Here is a 22,854-nt window from a genome sequence, read left to right on the forward strand (position 1 = left end):
CAGAATAAAATATACCATAAAATCATTACAGAGATTTTTCAGCAAACAGTGAGATTATAAGCAGTTTTTTTCTTCTTCATACTTTTTCTATACTCTCTAAATTTTCTACAGTGGCACATATAAGATTTTAGAATTATAAAAAAAAGTAATTCCAGCATGTCTTTTTTCATACCGAAGACATACAGAGTACAAAATCCTTCTCCTCATGATAGCAACTACAACATATATAAAAATACCTACAAACCGTGAAGAAGGTTTATAAGATGTCTATGAAGAAAACTAATTAACCCCAAGTATATTAGTATACTGTATTAATCCCAAAAGGATTTTTTCAGAACTCAACAAAGTTCTTCTAAACTTTGTCTGGAAAAAATACGAGAACTACAGTTGTTAGAAACAATAATTTAAGACTTAAAAAAGAAATAATTTATCAGGCTTCTGATTGGTCAGGCTGAAACAGATTGACAATGCCCAGTTTTGGCAGTTTTGGTGAATGTGAAAATTAATACTACCTTTCTATAATATAGTTTGGCAATATGTATGAGAATTTTGAAGAAGTATTCTCTATGACCTTGTGATTCCCAGTGCCAATAAATAAGGAGATAATCACAGAAGTGTAAAAGAGGTTCAGAGAAACACTTTGTTCCTATAAAAGTAAATTAATGTACAACTTTAGCTATCCACCTAAGGATATTAGTTAAATAAATTATAATTTCTCCATAGATAAGAATTGCATGTAGCTACTAAAGATGCTATTGACCTAAATTCATGGCATCTTGTTAAGTTAGAGGGTAGAAACAAAACAAAACAACCTGTGATATGATAACAAATAAAATAATGAGCAAACAGAAAAATATTTAGAGAAGGGATCATTTAGGGATATTGAGAATTGAAGGGTTTTGTTTTTTTTTTAAGTTTCTTATTTGTATTTTTTCCTATTCCTTTTTGTCCTTCAATGAGCTTAATTTGCTTTCATGGTCAGGAAAACAAACAAACAACAACAACAACTATGAAGCTCAAAAAAGTAGTATTTTCAATAGAAATAAAGACAACAGAGTGGGTCAATGTAATCCAGGAAGAAATGATGAATCTAAAATCTATGTTTTAGTGAATTGTTTCAATCTCCTCCCTTATTAAATCTCTTATGGAAATCCAAGGAGCTGCAAAGTTGATGAAATGACAAGTGGTTGTTTCCTTCTCTTGAACCTATAACAATGATAATGAGGAGAAAAATAAGCAAAGGGTAGAAAAAAATAGGTTATTCAATTCCGGGTAAGATGTGGGCAACCCCTGTGGGATCCCAAAGGAAGGAAAAGGAAGAGAATATGAATTCAAAGAAAGAAAGATTGGGGTTTGATTTGACAAAGGATAATCTAACAGTGGTAGCAAGCTCAGAATCAGCTCAGAATCTTTAGGCAGGATCACAACATTCCTTGTCAAAGGTGGTTTATAGAAAATGGACTCGTCAGAGGAGGCACTGCACTAGACGACCTTTAAGTTATTTACAACCTGAAAATGACTCTATTTTCCTGTAGCATTAAAAACAAAATAAAAATAGTTTTCTAAGTAGTGACTGGCAAAGATCCACATAGGGGATCCTAAAAGATCAGTGACTTGAATGCAATTTCTTTACTCTTAACTTCAATTCAAATCTTTTTATCTTTTTTAAATCAAAGCCTAGGGTTTTGGTAGCTGAGTGCAAATTTTGGGGAATGCTGGGAAAGAGAATCAGCAAGGGGTTTCCTTTCTCATAGACGAGGAAAACATACATATGAGACCACTGTGAGAAAGCTGGTGACAAGGATCCTCCCCATGAAAATGTTGATTTGGGGAATACTTGGCCTGAAGAGCTCAGAGAATCCAGTGACAAATCAACAGAGACTCCATTGTGTGACAGATCTCGCAGTCCACCCAAGGTCTAGAAGAAGTTTTCACAGGTAAGTGAGGTACTCCCATCCTTCAGACTGGAAGAATACAGAAGGCTCCAGAGCAGAGAGATTCACTTCAAGTAAACTACCTCAAGGGGCAGAGCAGCCCAAGACAAATATCAAGTAAAACAAAAAGGACACAGATAGAGTGTAGAAGAGATAGGTAACGATCTGAATGTAAAATAAAAAGAAGTTAGGAATATCTGCGTGCACTTACCCTCTCTTCTCATCCCACCTACCCCCAGAAGACTCTCCAGAGATAAAAGATATGGTTTCTTTTTTTTTTTTTAATATTTTATTTATTTGACGGGGAGAGACATAGGGAGAGAGGGAACACAAGCAGGGGGAGTGGGAGAGGGGGAAGCAGGCTTCCTGCCGAGCAGGGATCCTGATGTGGGGCTCGATCCCAGGACCCTGGGATCATGACCTGAGCCAAAGGCAGAAGCTTAATTACTGAGCCACCCAGGTGCCCCAAAGATATGGTTTCTAACCACACTATTTAGCAGATGAATTTAGAAAGAGGACATCCAAGGTCACTCTTGAGACCTGATGTAGCAGCATAACAAAACAAAAAACAAACAACAACAAAACTTAAGAGTTATGAAGAAATATATAAAATATTAATATATTTAACATATTAAATATATAAAAAGATTAAAATCCTCATTATTTTAATGATAGCGAGATGATAATGAATTAGAAGATGAATATGAGAAATTTAATATATAAATAAAAGGAGCTCCAGAAAAAACAGAGACAAGAGAGGCAAAAATAAAAGACAGATGTAAAAATTCAATGAATTCCCAATCAAAATTCCAGCATACTTTATGCAGAAACTGAAAAGCTCATTCTAAAATTTATATAGTAATGCAAACACTTTAGAATAATCAGCATAAATTTTAATAAGAACAAAGTTGGAAGACCTAAACTATTTGATTTCAAGACTTATGTGGAAATAAATAAAGACCACCCAAATGAGAATAGGCAAAACCTACTTACCCAGAGCTTGCTCTAGCAAGGGTGTCAGTCAACACTTGCGTTTGACAGAGACTCAAAAGCAAGCAAGGAGGACTGGAACGCTTTATAGAGGAAAAATGGAAGGCTTCATTGCTCTGATTAGAGATTGTTGACATGGGGAATCAGGAAGTGGGTGTCTTTTTGACAAAAGTGCCCAAGACAGCCCAATAGGGAAATGATAAATGTTTCAACTGATACTGAAACAACTGTGTATTAATATGGGGGAGGGAATCACCCATTACCCGACACCATACAAAATAATTAACTTGAAATAGATTGTAGGGCTAAAGGTGAAAACTAAAACTGTAAGACTTTTAGAAATAAACTCTGAACAAAACCTATCCCTTTTAGTTAGGTTAAGATTTCCTACATAAAACATAAAATGCATAATCCATAAAAAGAAAAAAATGATATATTGTGTTTTATTAAAACCTAAAAGTTTTGTTCTTTGAAAATCCACCATTGTACTTGAAATTCACTATTAAGAAACAAAAAGTCAAACCATAGACTAGAAGATAATTCTCTCCATATTTATTAGGCAAAAGGCCTTACCAACATGGATAGAGTTCATCTATCTTGGTATGTCAAACAACCCAATAACATATAGAAAAGGAGGGGCACCTGGGTGGCTCAGTCAGTTGAGTGTCTACTTTCCACTCAGGTCATGATCTCAGGGGTCCTGGGATGAAGCCCCCGCACCTGGCTCCCTGTTCAGCAGGGAGCCTGCTTCTCCCTCTCCCCCTGCCTGCCACTCTGCCTACTTAAGGCTATTTAATTATTATCTGTCAAATAAATAAAATCTTTTAAAAAAATAAAAACTAAATGGAAAAAGACTTGAATAGTCTCAAAAGAATATGATATTAATAGCTGAAGATACATGAAAAGATATTTAACATTTTTTAAAATTTTGAACTTTTTATTAACATAAATGTATTATTAGCCCCAGGGTACAGGTCTGTGAATCGCCAGGTTTACATACTTCACAGCAGTCACCATAGTACATACCCTCCCCAATGTCCATAACCCAACCACCCTCTCCCTATCCCCCTTCTTCCCCTGGCAACCCTCAGTTTGTTTTGTGAGATTAAGAGTCTCTTATGGTTTGTCTCCCTTCTGATCCCATCTTGTTTCATTTTTTCCTTCCCTACCCTCAAGACCCCACTTGCCTCTCAACTTCCTCATAGCAGGGAGATCATATGATAATTGTTTTTTATGATTGACTTATTTTGCTCAGCATAATACCCTCTAGTTCCATCCACGTTATTGCAAATGTCAAGATTTCATTTCTTTTGATGGCTGCATAGTATTCCATCGCACGTATATACCACATCTTCTTTATCCATTCATCTGTTGATGGACATCTAGGTTCGTTGTTATTTAACATTTTTAATCATAAAGGAAATGCAAATTAAAGTCACAAGATGGCATTGTATTACCATTATAATAACTAATATTAAAAAGTCTGACAATACCAACATTGATGAGAATGCAGAACAAATAGAACTGTCATTCCACAGCTAGCAGGAATATAAAATGGTACATCCACTGTGGATATCAGCTTGGCAGTCACTTCAAAAGTTAAAACACGGGGGTTCCTGGGTGGCAAAGTTGGTTAAGTGTCCAACTCCTGGTGTCTACTCAGGTTGTTATCTCAGAGTTGTAGGATCGAGCCCTGAGTTGGACTCTGTGCTCAGCGAGAGTTCTGCTTGTGAATCTCTCTCCCTTTCCCTTTATCTCTCTTCTAACTCTCTCTCTCTCTTTAAAAAAAAATAAATATTTAAAAAGAAAAGCTAAAACATATGCCTACTGTACAATCCAAACCTTCTATTTCTAGATATTTACCTAAGACAAGTGAAAATATATTCACCAAGTATTGTACATAAATGTTCACAGCCAATTTATTTGTAATTGCTAAAAACTGGAAAGAGCTAAAATATCTTTCATCAGATGAGAAAATAAATATGTTATTTCCATACAATGGAACATTCCTTAATACTAAAAAACAAAACAAACAAACAAAAAAACCTATTAACACAAATAACAACATCAATGAATCTCAAACTTATTATTCTGCATGAAAAAGTACATATCAAAAAATAGTACACCCTCTATCATTTATGTAAAATTTCATTTCTATACAGTTCTAGTAACAGAAAGCATATCAGTGGTTGTCTGTAGCTGGGAGTAGAAAAGACAGATTCCAAAGGAAGAAACTTTGGGAGTGATAGAAATAGTATCTTGATGGTGGTGATATTTGATATCTGTCAAAATTCATCAAACTGTACATTTTAAATATGTGCCATATACTGCATGCAACTTATAAATAAATAAAGTTTTAAATCACAAATTATAATGGTTAGAGATATACAGAGACCCTTATGTCCCATGACTGGGGAATAAGTACATATTTTTATAATATAAAGTTTATATAAAAAATAAATTAATGTTTTCACAACAAAAAACTTTTAAATTCCAAAACAACTGCATAACTAAACAAAACCCACATGTTTCATAGGTTATATATGTTGATAAATACTATTAAAAATGCCTGGTGAATCCTTAGACCAAAAGGAAATTATTGACTAAAAAAGAAACCTTACACTTAAACCTAGAGCACAAATTAAAAACTCTAATGAAAATACATATCTGCAAAGCCACTGTCATTAAGGAAATAATGAAAATAAAGGAAATTGGAATTCATCTTTGAGAAAATACAAAAACAAAATAACACAAACAATGAAGTTGAAATTTACATGAATAAAAGGACTTGATGAAAACAAAAGTTTGTAGGAAAAATAAATAAGCTGATTTCAGGAAAAAATGAATTCACATGCACACATACACAAATGATTAGGAATTAAAAGGAAAACCCAACCAGAATCACAGGAGAGATTTTTAAAATTACAGTAGAAAACATGTTATAGTCAAATATATGGCAATAAATTTGAGATCCTAGAGGGAATAGTTAAACTAAATTATCATAGTTGGCTCAAGAAATAATACAAATTATCATAGCCAATATAAATTATCATAGTTGACTCAAGAAATAATATATTTGACAATATAATGTAGAAAAATTGATTTTTCATTTCAGAGTGGGAAGAAAAAGGTCTTTTCAAATGGCATTGACAAAATTGACGACTTTGGGATGAAAACAAAATTGAACCCCTAACTTACATAATACAAACAAGAAAATATAGAGCAGTTGGGGGGGCAGAAGAGAAAGATAGAATTGCTGAAAAAATATATATATTAAGGTGATTTCATGTATAATTTCACAATAAAGCAGACCCTTAGCCAAGACTAGAAAATAAGGGGTTTTAAAAACTGTTTTTAGCCATATAAAAGTTCAAATATTTATAGCAAAACATAACAAATTCCAATGCTGAGGATGGAAAATTAGTACCTATAATATATATTTATAAAAGTCTTTTAAATTGACAAGAAGGAAACTCCGCAAGAGGAAAATAGGTGAAGTTATGAATAGGAATTCACAGATGGACATATCCAAATGCCAACAGAATTTGGAAAGGAGCTTAAAATTACTAGCACTCATAAAAATATGAACTAATCCAACAATAAGTTATGATTTTATAAACATGAGATTAGAAAATACCAATAGAACTATTGCCAGTGGGAATGTGGGAAGGACAGTGTTGTTTTGGCACATTGCTGCTAAAATGTAAAATATTACTGGCTTTGCTGGAATACGCTCTGGCAATAATTACTAAAATTTAAAAAATATATACACCCAGCAGTTCTCCTGAAAATTTATTCCATAAAAATGAAAGTCTCAGTGTATGAAGATATATTTTGAGGATATTTAATGCAATGTTGTTTGAAGTAGCCAAAAAATAAAACAAGACAAAAGAAATACTAGATATAAATTTAATACCCAGCAATTAGAAAAAAGCCAAGCTATAATAATTCACACTATAAAACTATGCACTTTTATAATAAATTATCAGAACTTCAACAAAAACAAGATACAGAAAATTATGTGTATCAGTTGAGAATGTGCTTGACTACATAGAAGGGAAAACCTGATGATTGTGGTTTACACAAATAGTGTTTGTTTATTCTAGGAAATCCAGAGGCCAGAAGATAACTGGTTCTAATTCAGCCACTCAAACGCCATCAGGCACTCAGTCTCTTCTCTTCCTATCATGCTGTCACTAATATTCTGCCTTTTGTCCTCCCACTCATCCCATCATGTTTCAAAGATGGCACTGTCATTTCAAGTATCATTTTCAGTTCCCAAGAGGGATGAAGGGAGAAGAATCAAAACTAGCAAAACCAAATTTATCCTATTTATTAGGAACTAAAACTCTCCTAGAAATCTTGCAACGTATTTCTCCTTCGATATAGCTGACCAGTGCTAGGCTCTTGTCCTCCCCATACTCAGGGGCTTCCCCATTTCCAAGAGCAAGGACATCTGCTGTGAATTCAAAGTTTAAGCTTTCCTGCTTCCATTGGTACAGAAAAGACCAGGAAATGGTGTTTTATAATTTGCAAATCTTACAAAAATAAATTCTATAATATAATCCTATTTTGTAAATCAGTAACAAAAGCTCCATGTGAATATTCATATGTGTTTTTGTCTGTGATTATATGTACATGAAGAAAAATACATACACACACACATAATAAGCTGTTAAGTAAATTTCAAGACAGGGCATATGGAAGGAGGCTTAAAGAGGAGAATCTAAACAAACCATAATTAACTATAAAGTGATCATATGTGTGTATTTATATAAAACAATTTATACATTAGTAATTTGTAAATACTCCCAGCATATTATTAGGTTAAAAATAGTAATTTCCATTGCCTTATACATAATGAGACACAATTTTTCTTTGGTTAAAAAATACCTATGTTTGTGCCTAGAAAAATAATAATGCCAGTGTTCATTGAGCTCTAATGTTGTTCATACACATATATGAAAGTGATAGACACCTTTCAATCCTCTCAATAGTGCTAAAAGATAAGTAATGTTATCGCTACTTTTCGGTCATAGAAAGGCTTGGAGGCATTCAGCAGACTTTGCAGTGTCACCTGACAGGTAAGGGAAAGAACACAGGTGACAGTGCTTACATCCAAGGGTGGAATAAGGGTTGGTAGGGGAGCGGGCAAAAGAAGGCTTACCCAGTTCCCTTTATTTACCTCAGGATATTTTTTACAATTTTTATGATAAGTCCATGTTTTAAAAACAAGTTCAGATTTTTTGTTTAATTAGACCTATACCTCATCATAAAAGTGAAGCAATTTACTGCTCCTTTTCTATCCCCGTCTGATATTTAAATTTATTTCTCTGTATCATTTTTCTTTAGCTTTATTTTGGCCTCCTAACATTGTTCAGGCTCTTCAATTTTTCTCTCTCATCTTCAAAGTAAGATAAATTATATCCCCTACCCCTCACACACACACACAAATCCTAGGGAGAACAGAAAAGAAGCTCTCTCATCAAGCTTACAGAGGATTACATATGTCAGAGAAATGCATTTTGATGTCAAACAGATCTGAATGCAAACTTCTAGAGAACTGGACCATCAAACAATATTTGAGGAAGGCAATCAGACAATATGCCTGAGGTACCATCAGCCAGAATTTATTGTTATACATGTTTAGAAGGAAACAAGACTAAGATAGAGACTGTGGATACCTTCAAAGACCCTGTATTAAGCAGGGATTGGAATGTTGCACTCCAGTGTCAAATCCCACAGCAGCTGGAGAAAAATTTGGACTCAGAGAAAATCTCTTCAGCCTCTTAAATCACTAGATCCCTGCCTCCGCTTAGCTTCTGACTTTGAGCATGTTCCAAGCTCCAGTTGGAATTGGTGATAGGGAGTGGATTAAGCACAGTTGGGCTTTTACGCTTAAACCTTGAGCATTAACGGTTCAGCAAAGCAAGATTTTCCCATTAGAGCTACCGCACTTCCAAGTCCAACTATTGATAAGCTCCCAAGTTTAACGCATCTGTAAGAAATATGAATGTGTGTTGGCCACAAACTAGAGCACACATCTTAAAGTAGAATCAAGAGTCTAGGAAAACAGCCAAGTTGAGACTGCCTTGGCTAGACAAATAGTGTTTTTCATATATTGCTGGGCTTAAAAGAATAAAAGTTTTCCCAACACCAACTTATCAAATCTGGTAACAATGAAGCATTTCAGGGAAGGCAGAGAGATCCTTAAATCACCTATTTTTAAAAGACACCACAAAAATAAATAAACAACAAAAAATGTAAATATTCTTCACTTAGAAGAAAAAATAATTTCTATGAAGCATTTTCAAAATGTTTGCTCATTGAACTTCAATTCATTAGTTTTGTAGTAATAGATACATAAAGATATGCTTATCTCAGTAGACTCACTTTCAAAAAACATGTTATAGCTTCTTCCAAGATGGTGAGTGAGGTTTAAACCTAGATTAAATAATCTATAATCACATATTTTATCTGGAAATTTACCTGACTCTTCAAAAGACCATGGGATGTGAAGCAGGAGAGTGGTAACACTCCATGAAATAATTACCAAAATTATGCTTCACTATTTGAAAGGGAAATCTACCAGGATTCTCCTAAAGGCTAACATTTCTCCATTGTTGGTACATTACTCCTAGGAAGGAGTATCCTTAGTAGGTTCGCTCTAAGAGGCACGACTCTAGGACAAGGGAAGAGGAGGGGTTGAACACATGAGAAGACAGTTGAATGGAATAAGGCAAAGGCAAGTGTAACAAGCATGTGCTGAAAATGAATGACAAGAGTTTTCTTCTTTTTTGGAGGAAAATAATAATCATAGAAGTAGCTACCAATCCTTGGGCACCCATCATAAGCCAGTACCTATGTCATAGGCTTTCCTTGTAACCCTCACATGAATACATTTTATTGCTTCCATTTTGAAGAAGAGAAAACTGGTCTTGAAAAAGAAACTCGTTTTTGGTCACATAACTAGAAAGTAGCAGTGGTAAAATGAAATCTCTCTCCTGCCTGATTCTGAAGTTCCCACTATCAATCACATAAGAGAAAGAGATGCTGCTTAATACATGTATAAAGATGAAGAGGATAGAAGACTTATATAAGGTATGTACATGAGTAACAAGAAAGAGGAGGGATGAGGAATGGGAAGGAAGAGGGAGAAGGGAACACAAGGGAAGAGGATAAACAGGGCTTACCGATATGGCCTTGGGAAGTCAACCAGCATGGTGGAGACTATGTGAATCTTCAAGCTAAGATATCCCTCAGTTGCTGAACTACTTCAGAATTGTCTTCCTAACTTATACTTTCCTGTACCATATATATATATATATATATATATATATATATATATATATATATATATATATATATCACACTTTTCTGTCCCCACAGATAATTTGAAAGGTTTGCTAATGAAAAGAAACAAGGAAAAGGAGCCAAGCTGTGAGATTCAAGTTCCAGCATACTCAAATTTGGATTGATTTTGAGTTGTTAATTTAACTTACCTGGGGACTACATCTCCAGAAAACAGACAAAACTACAATCATGAGCATATAAAACTCCAGTTTCATTACCTCCAGTAAACTTGGCACTAAGCCACCATACTCTGTCCATTCAATTCTCAGCACCCCATCAAGAATGTAAAAGAGAAACTGTCTGGAGGATTAGGCAATTTAAAGTCTTTTACCAAGATTTAAAAAAAAAAAAAAAAGTCTTTTACCAATTTAAAGTCTTTAAACCAAGAGTTTCCGTAATGTAGACTTTCTATCAGCTGGGTCTTTACTTACAAACAGCAGAACTGACTCTCCCTGCCTTAAACAAAAAAGCTTTATTGAGTCTATAGAATACTCAAAGAATTAAAGAAACTACTCAATCTTAGAAGAAAAGAGGAAGCAAGGATCCAGTTAGCAGAATCTCATCAACAGAATGACAAGATTACAAAATATCAGCTCCCATCCCCTTTTCATACTGGCATCACTGAACTTCAATATTTAAAGTCCCCAAAGTGAGAACAGAGTTGGTTTTGTTTGGATCACTAATGGACCCTTTGGCTAGGGAAAAACAAGACAATTTGATTGACAATTCCACTAAGAATCCGTGGGGGAAGAGATGATTGTTCAAAAGAAAGTTAGGGAGAAATTTCTCCAAACTGGAGATATGGTAAATGGATGCTACACAGAGGGGGGAAAACCCACTAGAGCATCCCAGGGCTTTGATTTCCCCCAGGTTACTTCTATTGTTTGTTGGTTTGAGCTGGATTCTTTCATTTATGTTGTCTCTTTTGCTACTTGAGAATACAGGAAGAGAGGAAGAAGGGAAAAAGAAAGGAACTTTCAGAAATAAAGATGGCTTTCAAAAGTACTCAGGGAAAGCATTCTGACTTAAAATAATGACCTTGTAACACAGGCAATTTTTAAAGACCTTTGAAATGTTATAATAATAACAGAAATGTTTGTTTGGGCAACTTAAGACAGCTGTCTTCTGTGAGGACAGATTTTGATGAATGTGGGGCCCTTTATTCCATTGACACCTCGATATGCAAATTTGGGAGAAGAGACAGAGAGCAGAGAGTGTGCAATAGAAGAGAAGGCAGAGTGCAGTGAGACGAGAATGTGGAATTGGAATTCAGAAAGTACATTCAGGTAATTACAAATCTTGGACTGCTCAGGGCATGGAAACTGAGGCTACTTCTTTGGGAAAGCCATTTATGGTCTGTATACCATCGTCAAACTGATATAAGTTTTCAACAAAGTAAATCAAGATTAAAAATTAAAACAGTGGAGCATACATGTGGAACTAGGTGGGGAATAAGATTAACTGAATAGGGGCACCTGGGTTCAGTTGGCTAAGCATCAGCCTTCAGCTCAGGTCATGATCCCAGGGTCCTTCAGTTGCGGGGGGGGGGGGGGGTCCCCTGCTCAGCAGGGAATCTGTTTCTTCCTCTCCCTCTGCCCCCACTTCATACTCTCTCTTTTTTTTTCTCTCTCTCTCTCTTCCTCCCTCTCAAATAATAAAATATTTTTTTAAAAAGATTAACTGAATATCAGCCATGGCATCAGGTGGCCTTTCAAGTCCAGTTTATGTCCTTCCAAATTAATGGATAGATTTCTAGGTCTTGGGGTGGGTTGCCTGCATGGCTCAGTTGGTTAAGCATCTGATTTCAGCTCAGGTCATGATCTCAAGGTCCTGGGATTGAGCCCCATGTCAGACTCCCAGCTCAGCGGGGAATCTGCTTATCCTTCTTCTTTTGTCCCTCCCCAGCTGGTACATGTCCTTCACCCCTCTCTCTCTCTCACACAAATAAATAAAGAAAATTAAAAAAAAAAAGATTTCTCAGTCTTGAATTCAAAGACATACTCCTTATTTCTTACAATACATAGTTCTCAAAGTGAGCCACATGGATTGATTTCTGGTTTACTGTTATCAAAACAATTCCAGAATAAGACAAATACTTTTAGTTAACCTTAGGAAGAAAGTTTCTGGCCTGCCCAGAAAGCTCAGTGGAGAATGCTAACAAAGTATAGCCTGGAGGCCAAGATGGAGCATTAGATACAAAGAGGGAGAAGCCTGTGAGGCAACCCTGCTATGGAAGCTTTAGCATCAGAAACTGGGGATGGAGATGCAAGCAGTGGAGTGGAAGTCCAGACACATTTGCTAACTTAGGAAAATAATAATTATAAGCAGAGATATGAAACCTGCATTTCTAATGAGCATTCCATTGCTAGCCCCACAGCCTGTGTTAAGTGAATCTTAATACTCCTACCAGCCTCCCTCAGATGGTGAGCGACCTAAGTGATGAGGACAGTCATCATGACTTTCCCCAGCTCATGAGTGGTGAGCGATTACTGTGATTAACAAGGACATCAGGTCCATTTGCATGATGAACTTGCAGTTCTGGGCAGTGAGGAATTATGGTGATTAGCTATTCAGAGTGATTAAAAGTTCACTGGGTAAGGCAAAACCTCAACTGATTGGGGAAAAGTAATGGAGAGGGGCATGCTTGCTTCAAGGAGTGGGTAGTGAATGCTGATACAGAGCCACTAATATGAGGAGCAGTGGATAGACATCAATTGTCATTAACTTAGTTGCATTCACAATGACCCATTATAATCTGAGTTTTCCTGACAGAGAAAAAGGAGGAGCAAAAGAAATAATTAGCAAAAGAACATGGTCTCCATGCCAGGAGGAGGGACTGAAATCTTCTTCTTTATCCTGAGAAAATAGGATTAACTTTAAAACATCTCCATTACTCTACTTTGTCAGATTCAAGGATGGTTGAGACTCAGAAATACAGATGTGTAGAAACAGCATAGAGAAGACCTAGCACAATGGTTGAAAGCTTGGGCTATAATCATCACAACAGTATGATACCAGCATAAAAACATGACATAATGCTTGGGGCCTGGGGCCAAATAAATCAAGGGTAATCATGTTCTTGTACTTACCAGCTGTGACTTTGTGAGCTTCATTCTAATTAACTCTCACCACTGGGCTACTAAAGGCTTCAATGAGAACTTAGAAAGTGTTTAGAAATATGCCTAGCAGATCGCACTTAAGAAATACTATTATCAGTAAAAACAAAATGATCTTAAAATCATTTTGTTATTGCAGGTCCAAGGAATTAACCTACTTTTATGTTCCCTAGTGAACAAATCAAGAGTCCAGAAATAAATCTAACCGCATATACTCAACCATATTTGACAAAGGAGACAAGAACACTCAACAGAGAAAAGACAGTCTCTGCAGTGTATAGTACTGGGATAATTCAATATTCACATGTAAAACTATGAAACTAGACCCCTAAATTATGCCTCTCACAAAATTTAATTCAAAATGGATTAAAGACTTAAATATAAGATCAAAATCATGAAACCCCTTGGTGAAAACATAGGAATCAAGCTTCTTGGCATGGATCTTAGTAATGATTTTTTGTATAAAACATCTAAAGCACAAGCAACAAAATAGAAAAGAAACAAATGGGACTACATCAAACTAAAAATATTATGCTTAGCAAAACAACCAACAAAGTGAAAAGACAACCTATGGAATAGAAAAAAATATTTGCAATTCATATATCTGATAAGGGGTTAACATCTAAAATATAGAAAGGACCCAAATAACTCAATAGCAAAAACTTGCCCTAAATCCACCAGATAAAAAATGAACAAAGAACCTGAAAAGACATTAGTGTTCAACATCACTAATCATTAAGGAAATGCAAATAAAGCCACAATGAGATACTATTTTACACCTGTTAGAAGGCCATTATTCAAAAGACAAGAAATAACAAAAGCTGGAGTGGATATGGGGCAATGGGAACACTGTATATTTTTAATGGGATTTTAAATTGGCACAGCCACTGTGGAAAACAGTATGAAGAAGCCTCAAGAAATTAAACTTTGAACTACCATGTGATCTAGCCATTCCACTTCTAGGAATATACACCAAGGAAATGAAAACACTAACTCAAAAAGATATCTACTCCCATGTTCATAACAGTACTATACACAATAGCCAAGACTTGGAAACAACCTAAGTGTCCATCAAATGATTGGATAAAGAAGTTGTTGCATAGAAGGAGAGGCAAGATGGAAGAGTAGCAGACTAAAACAACATCCGATCCCAGGAGTTCAGCTTAATAGGTATCAAACCATTCCAAACACCTACAAACTCTACAAGAGATAGAACAGAGGAAAATCAGCAATTCTAGAATACACATTCTTCTCTAGTGCACATGGAACATTCTCCAGAGTTGATCACATCTTGGGTCATAAATCAGGTCTCAACCAATGCCAAAAGATTGGAATAATTCCCTGAATGTTTTCCGACCACAATGCTCTGAAGATAGAACTCAATCACAAGAGGAAATTTGGAAAGAATCAATGGGTCAACCAGGAAATTAAAGAATTGAAAAAATTCATGGAAACAAATGATAGTGAAAACACAACAGTTCAAAATCCGTGGGACACAACAAAGGCAGTCCTGAGAGGAAAGTATATACTGATACAAGCCTTTCTCAAGAATCAAGAAAGGTCTCAAATACACAACCTAACACTACACCTAAAGGAGTTGGAGAAAGAACAGCAAAGAAAGCCTAAACACAGCAGGAGAAGAGAAATCATAAAGATCAGAGCAGAAATCAATGAAATAGAAACCAAAAGAACAATAGAATAGATCAATGAAACTAGGAGGTGTTTCTTTGAAAGAATTAATAAGATTGATAAACCCCTGGCCAGACTTATCAAAAAGACAAGAGAAAGGACCCAAATTAATAAAATCATGAATGAAAGAGGAGGAAACACAACCAGCACCAAAGAAATACAATTATAAGAACATATTATGAGGAAGTATACACCAGCAAAGTTGACAATCTGGAAGAAATTGATGCATTCCTAGAGATGTATAAACTACCAAAACTGAACCAGGAAGAAATAGAAAACCTGAACACACCCATAACCAATCAGGAGATTGAAACAGTCATCAAAAATCTCCCAACAAACAAGAGCCCAGGGCCAGATAGCTTCCTAGGGGAATGCTACCAAACATTTAAAAAAGAATTAATACCTAGTCTCATGAAACTGTTCCAAAAAATAGAAATGGAAGGAAAACTTCCCAACTCATTTGATGAGGCCAGCATTGCCTTGATCCCAAAACCAGACAAAGACCCCAGCAAAAAGGAGAATTACAGACCAATAGCCTTGATGAAAAAGGATGCAAAAATTGTCACCAAAATACTAGCCAGTAGGATCCAACAGTACATTAAAAGGATTATTCACCACAACCAAGGGGGATTTATTCCCAGGCTGCAAGGTTGGTTCAACATCCACAAATGAATCAATGTGATACAATACATTAAAAAAAGAAAGAACAAGAACCATATTATATTCTCATTAGATGCTGAAAAAGCATTTGACAAAGTACAGCATCCTTTCTTAATCAAAACTCTTCACAGTGTAGGGATAGAGGGTACATACCTCAATATCATCAAAGCCAGCTATGAAAAACCACACAGCAACTATCATTCTCAATGGGGAAAAACTTAGAGCCTTTCCACTAAGGTCAGGAACACAGCAGGGATGTCTGCTATCACCACTGCTCTTCAATGTAGTAATAGAAGTCCTAGCCTTGGCAACCAAACAACAAAAAGAAATTAAAGGCATCTGAATTGGCAAAGAAGAAGTCAAACTCTCACACTTTGCAGATGATATGATACTTTATGTGGAAAACCCAAAAGACTCCACTCAAAAATTGCTAGAACTCATACAGGAATTCAGTAACGTGTCAGGATATAAAATCAATGCACAGAAATCAGTTGCATTTCTATACACTAACAGCAAGACAGAAGAAAGAGAAATTAAGGAGTCGATCCCATTTACAATTGCACCCAAAACCATAAGATACCTAGGAATAAACCTAACCAAAAAGGCCAAGAATCTGTACTCAGAAAACTATAAAGTACTCATGAAGGAAATGGAAGAAGACACAAAGAAATGGAAAAATATTCCATACTCATGGATTGGAAGAACAAATATTATAAAAATGTCTGTGCTACCTAAAGCAATCTACACTTTAAATGCAATCCCTAACAAAATACCATCAACTTTTTTCAAAGAAATGGAACAAATAATCCTAAAATTTATATGGAACCAGAAAAGACCTTGAGTAGCCAAAGGGATGTTGAAAAAGAAACCCAAAGTTGGTAGCATCACAATTCCAGACTTCAAGCTCTATTGCAAAGCTGTTGTTATCAAGACAGTATGGTACTGGCACAAAAACAGACACATAGATCAATGGAACAGAATAGAGAATCCAGAAATAGGTCCTCAACTCTATGGTCAACTAATCTTCAACAAAGCAGGAAAGAATGTCCAATGGAAAAAAGATAGTCTCTTCAACAAATGGTGTTGGGAAAATTGGACAACCACATGCAGAAGAATTAATCTGGATCATTTCCTTACACCACACAAAAAAATAGACTCAAAATGGGTGAAAGACCTCAATGTGAGACAGAAATCCATCAATATCCTAGAGGAGAACACAGGCAGTAATCTCTTTGACCTCAGCCACAGCAACTTCTTCCTAAAAATATCACCAAAGGCAAGGGAAGCAAGGACAAAAATGAACTATTGGGACTTCATCAAGATCAAAAGCTTTTGCACAGCAAAGGAAACAGTCAACAAAACCAAAAGACAACTGATGGAATAGGAGAAGATATTTGCAAATAACATATCAGATATAAGGCTAGTATCCAAAATCTATAAAGAACTTATCAAACTCAGCACCCAAAGAACAAATAATCCAATCAAGAAATGGGCAGAGGACATGAATAGACATTTCTGCAAAGAAGACACCCAAATGGCCAACAGACATATGAAAAAGTGTTCAACATCACTTGGCATCTGGGAAATACAAATCAAAACACAATGAGATACCACCTCACACAAGTCAGAATGGCTAAAATTAACAAGTCAGAAACGACAGATGTTGACAAGGGTGTGGAGAAAGGGGAACGCTCCTACACTTTTGGTGGGAATGCAAGCTGGTGCAACCACTCTGGAAAACAGCATGGAGGGTCCTCAAAAGTTGAAAATAGAGCTACCCTACAATCTAGCAATCGCACTACTGGGTATTTACCCTAAAGGTACAAATGTAGTGATCCAAAGGGCACGTGCACCTGAATGTTTACAGCAGCAATATCCACAATAGCCAAACTATGGAAAAAACCTAGATGTCCATTAATAGATGAATGGATAGAGAAGATGTGATACACACACACACACACACACACACACACACACACAATGGAATACTATGCAGCCATCAAAAGAAATGAAATCTTGCCATTTGCAATGACGTGGATTGACCTAGAGGGTATTATGCTTAGTGAAATAAGTCAGTCAGAGAAGGACAATTATCATATGATCTCCCTAATATGAGAAATTTGAGAAGCATAGTGGGGGGCTTAGGGGGTAGGGAAGGAAAGAATGAAACAAGATGGGATGAGGAGGGAGAAAAACCATGAGACTCTTAATTTTACAAAACAGACTGAGGTTGCTGGGGTAGGGGGTGGAGAGGGTTGTTGGGTTAGGTACATTGGGGATGATATGGGTGAGTGCTATGAAATGTGTAAGTCTGATGATTCACCGACCTGTATCCCTGGGGCAAATAATACATTATATGTTAATAAAAATAATTAATAAAAAATAAAGTTGTGGCATATATACAATAGAATATTATTTAGTCATAAAAAATGAGATAATCCTACCATTTGCAACAACTTGGGTAAACCCTGAAGCCATTTTGTTAAGTGAAATAAATCAAACAGAGAACAATAATGTATGTTCTCACTTATATGTGGAATCTTAAAAAAGGAAAACAAAAACCTGAAAGCATAGAAAAAGTGATCACATTTGTGGTTATCAAAAGCAGGAGTTGGGGGAAGGGAAAGTGGTTGAAGGTGGTCAGAAGATGGAAACTTCCAGTTAGAAGATAAGTAAGCACTAGGAATGTGCTGTACAACATGATAACTATACTTACAAAAGGTCTATGATATATAAGAAAATTGTCAAGGGAATAAACCCTATGTGTTCTTACCACAAAATGAAATGTTCTTTCTTTTCTTTATTTTTATTGTATTTATATAAGATTATGAATAGTAGTTGAATTTATTATGATATTTCCACAATGTATGCAAATTAAACCATCATGCTGTATGCCTTAAACTTATACAGTGATATATGTCAATTATTTCTCAATGAAATTGAGAAAAATAAATTTATTTGAAATCATTTAAAATTAGGACATTAATTCTATTTTTAAAAAATAAGTTATCAGATAACATATCACTAAATAAGTTATCAGTTATATTACCTGTGAAGTTTATTACAAGAGAGTAAAAAGGACGATTAAAAGTAACTGCTTATAGGGGCGCCTGGGTGGCTCAGTGGGTTAAAGCCTCTGCCTTCAGCTCAAGTCATGATCCCAGTGTCCTGGGATCGAGCCCCACATCAGGCTCTCTGCTCTGCAGGGAGCCTGCTTCCTCCTCTCTCTTTCTCTGCCTACTTGTAATCTCTGTCAAATAAATAAATAAAATTTAAAAAAAAAAGTAACTGTTCATAAAATGGAGTCTCTGGATCTGGTAGAGATAGAGACCACTGCAGGATATGGTAAACAATGTGGACTTTATTCCAAGTCCAGTAAGCAATATGGAGACTACTAAACAAGGGACTGTTGTGATGTGACTTGCCATTTTAAAAGATTGTATCTGCATTTGTAGAAACCTGATTATAGAGCAAGATGGGAATCAAAGACACAAGAAAGAAGTCTGATATAGCAATCAAGGCAAGCAATGCTGGAGGACTACACTAAGATGCTAAGAATGGAGTTGGCGAAGGTTCATCTCTTTGTCTACTGAGGATCATTTAAGTATTTGAAGGATATTATATCATCCTGTTTTACTTTTCTCTTTTTGCTAAACATAGCCAGATAGCCAGATCCTTCCATTGTATTCTATATAACATGGTTACGTTATGTAGAATACAGTGGTTTCTAGACATTTTTCCACCTTGTGAACAGTTATCTTTGTTGATATCTCCTGAAAATCCTCTAGATTGTAACTATCCCTCTTAAAGTACAGTTCTCAGAGTTGAGGGAAATTCTTCAAATTGGATCTGACTTATTTTTCCAGACAATTAAACAATGGCACTTATGACCTTTCTATCCTGTTGTCTACTACAGAATGAGCTAGTGTGTTCTGTACCTGCATCACACTGTTTATTTACATTCAGCTTGTGATTAATGACTTCCTTCCCATCCTACCTTAGATGTTCTCTGAGCTTATATACCTGTCTTTACATTTCTAAGAATGGTACCCCAATTAGTTTTGATTTCTTCCTAACCTTTACCACTAGAAACCAATACCACATCATGAAATGGAAATGGAGAGGCCCTCTACACATTACAAAAGCCTAAAAAAAAAAATTTTTTTTAAAGGCAGTGTAGGAGAAATTCAAAGTGAGTAGTCCAAACAGCAGGTGTCATAGTGTTTGCCATGTTTTTTTAGGACCTCCAACTTGTATGGGTGAAACCTTTCCTGAAAGTCATTTTCTCTTAGGCAGCTGTGTTTGTTCTGTCACTCACCATCTTTGTCTAGCAATAAAAATATCTTCCTTTACTCTATCCAGTTGTACTTCCACAAGAGAGGGTGCTTCATGAAGTTATGAGTTCTTCATCACTAGAAGTAGATAAACATATCTCTGCCTGAATATGTTAAACAGAAAATTCAGATTAGTGGCAACTTCAAGGCTGCTGGATTTACTAAGTGACACTCAGGATCCCTTATAATTCTGAAATCCTACTCGTTCCATGATTCTTAGAGTTTTCTCAATTGTGCTTACAATTACCCAACCTCTCTTACTTGGCATTTGGAAGTTAGCTCAGTGAAACCTACTGCTCCAGCTACCTATTGCTGTATAACAAACCAACCCAAAATACAGTGACATAAAATAACAACTATTTTAATATGTTCATAGATTCTGCAGGTTAGGAATTTAAACAAGGAATAATAGAACTGCCTTGTTTCTACTCTCCAACATCTGAGCCTCTGTGAGGAAGGCATATGTGACTGGGGTGACTCTAGTGTCTGGAAAAGATTCAAACTGCTGGAGGCTGGAATCATCTGGGAGCTTCCTCACTCACAATTTTGACATCTGTACTAGGATAACACAGAAGCCAGTTTCAGCTGAAACTGTTGACCATAACTTCAGGAGGCTGTGCTATGGGGCTTCAGCTTCCTTACAATATAGTGGATTAAGAGTAGTCAAAGTTCTAACATGGTTTAGATGGAAACTGAATAGTCTTTTACGACCTAGCCTTGAAGGTCATCTAGCATCACTTTTTATAGTTTGAATCTATCCAGATTTCAAGAAAGGTAACCTAGACCCCTCCTCTCAATGGGAGAAATATCAAAGAATATGCAGCTGCTTTTTAAAGCTGCCACATTTCCTATGGTGTTTATTATTAAATTTTAAATACTAACAATCAAAATTCCTTTTTCTTTTTTTCTGAGTTTCCTAACTCTGATTGAAGTCAAGGTAGGCACCTGTGTAGCTTGTAGACACTGGGACTTCTAAGCACAATAGAGAAGAAAAGAGTGAACCAAAGCTTCCAGTGGATAGGACAGAGATTTTTCTGGAGCCAAGAGCACATATGCCTTTGGAGTGGAACAAAGACTGACATTCTGGACACCTACTGCTTCCTTTATAGACCCTAGGAACTCCAAGATTAAACTCTGCAGTATTCCAAATCCTGGGAGAAAAAGCCTTGCTCAGACTCAATTTATAGGACACCGACCTTTAATCCACTGAAATTTGTATGTGTTCTACAAGTCTCTCAATGCTCTGTTTGGGCTAATTGGTTACCTAGACATGTCCTCATCCTCACCTGGGGATGATAAATGTGCCTGAGCCTGGGAGAAAAGGTACAGAGAAAGAGATGACTATGCTTCCCACAGAGACCCATCTGAGCACAAATGAAAGGAAGGAAAGCTACCTCAGCAAGGGAGTTGAAATGCTAGAAGAAGCATTTCCCTCATGGCTCAGTGCAGTGCCATTCTGTGCACCAAATACCAACTAATTATTCCTCGCTGCACATCAGCAAAAGTTGATCTGATTAAAATCGTAAATTGGTCCTATATTTCTGTAGGAAGGGCATGGAGCTGGGTGTGTTCACTAATATGTACATTGTCAAAGATGAGGGCTATGGTCAAGTCACGGGCCTTCTCTACACTGAGCTCACTCAAGATGCCAGAGTTCTGAGTTCAGAGATGTCAGCCTCTCGATGTCAACCCCAAACCTCTGAAATTAAAGGCAGATTATGAAGTCAACATCCCCACCTTTCACAGCAGATCCTACAGCCCTGGGCAAGAGAAAGAAATGGGAATGGTGACTGACCAGTCTTCCTAATGGTAATTAGTAAAAGCTAACTAAGTCAACCAAGCACTTAACCACATGAGTGCCAATCAACATTACATAGATTATTTCATTTCATTCTTGCAACAATCCCATTTATACATATAGACACTGAGACCCAGAGACATGAAATAACTTATTGCAAATTAGAGTGGAACTGATGGGCCAAATTCAAGCTAAGATAGTCCATGTCTAGACCTAAAATTTTAACAACTAGACAATACTGCCTCTGCTCATAAGCATATGTGCACTTTAAGAACTAGACAATACCGTCTCTGCTTATAAGCATTCTAGGCACTCCCTGGATGGGCAGTCAGGAAGTGATGGAGAATATCATGCCTGACCTGAGACTTCAGGATAAGGAGAAACCAACTAGGCAGAGAGAAGGGACAAGAGGTATTCCTGGGAGAGCTGTGCAGGCACAGAAACAGTACCTACAGGGTCTGATGATGCTGAGCCAAGCAAAAATCTCCTTAAAGTCAGGGATCATGTTTACTTGCTCACCATGAAAGCCCTAGGTGTCTGGCACATGACAGCCACATGGAGATCCTAAAGAACATTGCAGTCACAAGCATGAACTCTGGAGTCAGAATACCGGGGTTAAGTTATGAGACTCAAACAACTGGCTCCATCTCTGGTGAGCTTTGGTTTTCCCATCTGTGAAAAACAGGAGGTGATAAGAAACCCAGTCTTCCAGACTTGCTGTGAGGGAAGATGAGATGAGTCATATGGGTAAAATGCATGCAAGGTCTAGTGCGGCCACAGGGAGAGCTCAAAAAATGTCCACAGTGGTATTTTATTATTAGACCCACAGGAAGTCTTTTCAAAGAGAATTAATGAATGATGCTCACATGACTTATTAGAAAATAGCAAGGATTACACTGTGACTACAGAGGGCGAGAAACAAGTGGTGCAAGGAGAAGCTGATGCCAAACTGACATCCCGACTTCACTTTCCACTTTTCC

The sequence above is a fragment of the Mustela nivalis genome (genome assembly GCF_964662115.1).
Source record: "Mustela nivalis genome assembly, chromosome: 3".
Classification (NCBI taxonomy): Eukaryota; Metazoa; Chordata; class Mammalia; order Carnivora; family Mustelidae; genus Mustela; species Mustela nivalis.